Source organism: Leucoraja erinacea, chromosome 14 (genome assembly GCF_028641065.1).
Source record: "Leucoraja erinacea ecotype New England chromosome 14, Leri_hhj_1, whole genome shotgun sequence".
NCBI lineage: Eukaryota > Metazoa > Chordata > Chondrichthyes > Rajiformes > Rajidae > Leucoraja > Leucoraja erinaceus.
The window spans coordinates 31,837,101-31,843,100 of record NC_073390.1 but is presented as its reverse complement, the minus strand read 5'-3'; positions in this window follow the sequence as shown (position 1 = coordinate 31,843,100).

The following is a 6,000-nucleotide window of genomic DNA, read 5'->3' as shown; positions in this document are numbered from 1 at the left end:
AGTGGAGATTGTGTGGGAACTGGGGCAAGGGATGGCAGAGTGAGTTGATGGATTTTTGAATGGGATTTGAGGGGGTGAGTCACCTTCTGTATTGACAATTAATTGGGTAAAATAAAATTTCTTACCTCAGTTCCACCAGAGGTCAAAATTATATCTTCTGGGTGACCTCCAACCATCTGAGCTATGGTCTCCCTTGCCCAACGTATCAACTCTTTGGCATTCCTACCTAATCACAATTAGATTCAAAAGAAAAATATTTGTAAGTATTTGTCTTTATTTACGCTACAAGTAGTACATATAATGAGTCACAAATTCACATGAGACAAAATATTAACCAGTAACTTCAAAAACATTCTATTCGATTAATTTGTTTTCCAGTTAGAATGTCAACGAAAGATTAAGAAAGTAAATTGACCAGCAAAGAAAAAAAACATACTTGAAGTGAAGTAACTCAGAAAAAGATTAAAAATGTTTAGTTTACAGATACAGGGGGAAACAGGCCCTTCAGCCCAAGTTCATGACGACCAGCGATCACACCGACACACTAGGGACAATTTATAGCAGCCAATTAACTACAAAGCTGTATGTCTTTGGAATATGGGAAAAAACCGGAGCACCTGAAGAAAACCCACGCGGTCAAAGAGAGAATGTACAAACTTCACATAGACAACACTCATAGTCAATATTGAACCAGGGCCTCTGATGCAGTAAAGTAGCAACTCTACCACTGCACCACTGTGTCACTCAGGAAAATCAACACTTCATCCATCTGATTTGGATCGAAATCTAATTTAAAGGTTTGCAATTAAGTATAAACCAATTTCGACAAATCCACAATATTTAGCATCATGCAGTTTCAAAACATAAACTGTTTCCCTTGCCACAGACAATGCCTAACATTCACATTATTTTATGATCTGAGTGCCTGTTACCAGACCATCTTCTGTGTGAGACCATACAGCTGTACACATACCACTCATCACATACCTGGTGCATATGAACTGCTTGGATTTCCCCAGGGCTCCTGCATGGCATCAGTAATAGTCTGCATTACCTCACTCTCCATAGTTGTGGTTGCATTATAATCCATGTAAATGCTGCTTTGAATACAAAAAATATTTTAAGTATTCCGCATCTTCAACCCACGAGCCCTAATCATTCACCTTGTGGCAAAAATAAAATACTGATCATACCTAAGACTTATTATGATGCAAGGAAAATTACAGTTAAAATGGCTGGTTGGCACCATGACATGATTGCTGCCTTTTTCCTCTGTAGACTGGGTCCAAATCTATCCCAGACTGAAGTGTTAAAGCTCTCTTTCTTATAATATGAAAATGTGGATCATTTTAACGGGCTAGCAATTCATACAGTGCATTCAGAAAGTATTCAGACCCCTTCCCTTTTGTCACGTTTTCTTACATAGAAACATAGACATAGAAAATAGGTGTAGGAGGAGGCCATTCAGCCCTTCGAGGGAGCACCGCCATTTATTGTGATCATGGTTGATCGTCCCAAATCAATAACCCGTGCCTGCCTTCTCCCCATATCCCTTGATTCTGCTAGCCCTTAAAGCTCTATCTCTTTTAAATCCATCCAGTGATTTGGCCTCCACTGCCCTCTGGGGCAGGGAATTCCACAAATTCACAACTCCCTGGTGAAAACGTTTATTCTCACCTCAGTCTTAAATGGTCTCCCCTTTATTCTAAGACTGTGGCCCCTGGTTCTGAACTCGCCCAACATTGGGAATATTTTTCCTGCATCTAGCTTGTCCAGTCCTTTTATAATTTTATGTGTTTCTATAAGATCCCCCTCTTCCTTCCAAACTCCATTGAATACAGGCCTAGTCTTTTCAATCTTTCCTCATATAAGAGTCCTGCCATCCCAGGGATCAATCTCGTGAACCTACGCTGCACTGCCTCAATCACAAGGATGCCCTTCCGCAAATTAGGAGACCAAAACTGTACACAATACTCCAGATGTGGTCTTACCGGAGCCCTATACAACTGCAGAAGACCTCCTTACTCCTATACTGAAATCCTCTTGTTATGAAGGCCAACATTCCATCAGCTTTCTTCACTGCCTGCTGTACCTGCACGCCAACTTTCAGTGACTGGTGTAGGAGGACACCCAGGTCTAGCTGCATCTCCCCCTTACTTAATACAATACAATACAATACAAATTTATTATCATTTGAGCCCCAGTGAGACTCAAACGAAATGTTGTTTCCACAGCCATACAAACAAAGACACTGTCTTACAGACATACTAATAATTAAATTCACACAAACATCCATCACAGTGAAGCCACTGTGATGGAAGGCAAGTCTTTTCTCTCCCCTGTTCTCCGTGTCTCTCCCGATGTCCAAGCTCCAGGCGGGCGATGATGAGTCCCACGGCCATTTTAGGCCGCGCGGGGCGATTTACGGCCCCGCTCCCGGTCTGAAAGTCCAAGGTGGAAACCCCCACATTGAGTCCCACGGCCATCTATATGATATACTGCTTCTGTTCCAACACGCATCTGTTGCGGAAGCTCACGGTCAACCTGTCCAGGTCACAGTCCACCGGACCTGCGGCTGCGTTGCTGGAAGTCGAGTCCTTTCATAAATCCCCATGCTGACCGCAGCTCCGCAGCTCCGGCTACTGGAGCCTTTTATTGCTGCTAGGCCCCAACGACTCCAAATTAAAACCCCCCTATGACCTTTAAAAATTATTAATAACATTGACAAAAAATAAAAAAAAAGACCAGACAGGCTGAATCTTTCCAATTCTGCCCCCACCACCGAACGCATCATGCTAATTGGTCTGTAATTCCCCATTTTCTCTCTCGCTCCTTTCTTGAATAGTGGGATAACATTAGCTATCCTCCAATCCACAAGAACTGATCCTGAATATTTTGAACATTGGAAAATGGTCACCAATGCGTCCACTATTTCTAGAGCCACCTCCCTGAGGATCCTGGGATGTAGACATTCCGGCCCAGGGGATTTATCATCCTTCAGTCCCATTAGCTTACCCAATACTGTTTCTCGCCTAATGAACATTTCTTTCAGTTCCTCTACCCCCTTAGATCCTCTGTCCTTCAGTACATCTGGGAGATTGTTTGTGTCTTCCTTAGTGAAGACACATACGAAGTACCTGTTCAACACTTCTGCCATTTCCTTGTTACCCAAAATATTTTCACCCGTGTCTGCCTTCAAGGGACCCACATTTGACTTTGCTACTCTTTTTCCCTAAACATATCTCAATAAGCTTTTACTGTCCTTTATATTCCTGGCCAGATTCCCCTCCTACTTCATCTTTTCAGCCCATATTGCCCGTTTTGTTTTGTTCTGTTGTCCTATGAATGTTTCCCAATTCTCCGGCTTCCGGCTACTCTTTGTTGTGTTATACATCTTTTCTTTTAGTTTTATTCTATCCCTAACTTCTCCTGTCACCACGGTTACCTCCTACTCCCCTTAGAATTTTTCTTCCTTTTTGGAATGAAATCTTCCGGATTATGCCCATAAATTCCTGCCATTGTTGTTCCACCGTCATTCCTGCTTGGATCCCTTTCCAGTTTACCTTGGCCAGCTCTTCTCTCATGCCTTCATAGTCCCCTTACCTTACAGCCTTATTTGAAAATGTTTTTATCATCAATCTACGCACCATACCCCAGAATGAAGTAGCGAAAACAGCTGTTTAGAAATTTTTGCAAGGTAATTAAAAATAAATAACTGAAATATCACATTTACATATGTATTCAAACCCTTTGCTATGACACTCAAAATTGAGCTTAGGTTCATTCTGTTTCCATTGATTATCCTTGAGATGTTTCTACAGCTTGCAGGCCTGTACAAGGGGGTGGCATGACAGGATTACCCAAATTTTATGTGAAATAAGTACGCAGAGTGCATATAACAAGTGCAAAGCTCAAAGTTCCTTGCGGGGTCCAGGGCCCGCTTCAGGGCCCTGGAAGCTCAGGGGTTTTAGATGCTCTTTGGTGCATTCTGAGCCTTATTTTGGAGCATTTTTGCACCAAATTTATGACCAACAGTTCAAATATCATTTTGGTTGAGTCAAGAGTAATGAGTGGGTGGAATGGGATGATTGGGGTCATTGGTGTATACATTTTTTTAAATCAAGAATTGAAGTTGGCCTTGTTTTAATAATCAGGTTGTGCTGCTGCAAAATGTTATGTAAAAAGTTATAAAGGAGCATACAAAAACTGCAGATAAAATACTGTAAGTTTTTGCAGTAAATAAAACCTTTTTTTAGAAAATGTTTGGTGTATTGATTTGATTGCCTGTTAATGTTTGACTGTGTTAGTGTGTGCAGTGCACCTTTCATGGTTCTCCTGACCTAACAACTTCACCACATCAATTTCAACATTGAATAGTGATGTGAATACAACATTTAGTTCGACTTCAAAATCCATCATGAAAATTGAAGTCAAACTAAATGGTGCATTTACATTACTAAGAATTACTAAGTCCGAAGAAGGGTCTCGACCCGAAACGTCGCCTATTTCCTTCGCTCAATAGATGCTGCCTCACCCACTGAGTTTCCCCAGCATTTCTGTCTACCTTTGATTTTCCAGCATCTGCAGTTCCTTCTTGAACATTTACATTACAATGGTCGCTTTCAAACTACCCTATTTTAATGTCATACTACTATAACAAATTTTAGTTCCATGATGGCTCATAAACAAGATCACGTCACATTTTGAATTCTCAAACACAATGTGATTGTAAATGATTGCAGAGCTGCCAAGTTTCACCGAGCATTTCCCTATTTTGATGGCTGAAAATCAGTATTTTGTTGGTGAAATCGGTATTTGTCACTTAAATGCAACAGAACGTACTACACAGAAACTGAATTTTAAAAAATCAGTAATTTGCATGCAACCTCATGTATTCTCAAATATCAGTAAAAATCAGTACCACTGAATTGCGAAACCATTTTTGAAATGTGAATTTATAATTCTTGATTTTGATTCAATCATATCCTTATATAACTATAAAACTCTGATCTTGGATGTGTGTGTGTGTGTGTGTGTGTGTGTGTGTGTGTGTGTGTGTGTGTGTGTGTGTGTGTGTGTGTGTGTGTGTGTGTGTGTGTGTGTGTGTGTGTGTGTGTGTGTGTGTGTGTGTTTTATTTGTTTGTGTGTGATCACATCTACTCGAAAAAACGACGCATTAATGGGAAAATTTGTACATATTCCGGTAGCGATCTACCCCGAGTCAAAAATCGGCTTACCTGAAAAATTTGTGCTTTCTTTCTTGAGTTATTAATAGAAATTTTCACAAATCCGATCCAACTTTGAATTCAAAACGCCTGTTTTTTCGCTGATGATGGATCACCTCCCACCCCTCCCTCCTTCCCCGTTGTTAAAAAGTCGCCCTGTTGACTGAAGACATTCGCCCGCTCGCGCCTCAGCTTGGCTCGGGCCCTGTACCTGAGAGTTTTGGTCGACGCACACTCGCGCCTTGGCACGGGTTTCCCGAGAACTCCTGAGAGCTTTGGTCGACGCCTTGGCTTGGGTTTCATCTCTCCCCCCTCTCTCTCTCTTTCTCTCTCTCCCCCTCTGTCTCTCTCTCCCCCCCTCTCTCTCTCTCTCTCCCTCTCTCTCTCTCTCTCTCTCTCTCTCTCTCTCCAAGATTATGGCACATGCTGTTGGGGGTAGAGTGCTGACATAGATAGAGAAGTGGTTGGCTGACAGGAAACAAAGAGTAGGGATTAACAGGTCCCTTTCAGAATGGCAGGCAGTGACTAGTGGGGAACCACAAGACTCGGTGCTGGGACCGCAGCTATTTACAATGTACATCAATGATTTGGATGAAGGGATTCAAAGTAACATTAGCAAATTTGCAGATGACTCAAAGCTGGGTGGCAGTGTGAACTGTGAGGAGGATGCTTATGAGAATGCAGGGTGACTTGGACAGATTGTGTGAGTGGGCAGATGCATGGCAGATGCAGTTTAATGCGGATAAATGTGAGGTTATCCACTTTGGTAGCAAAA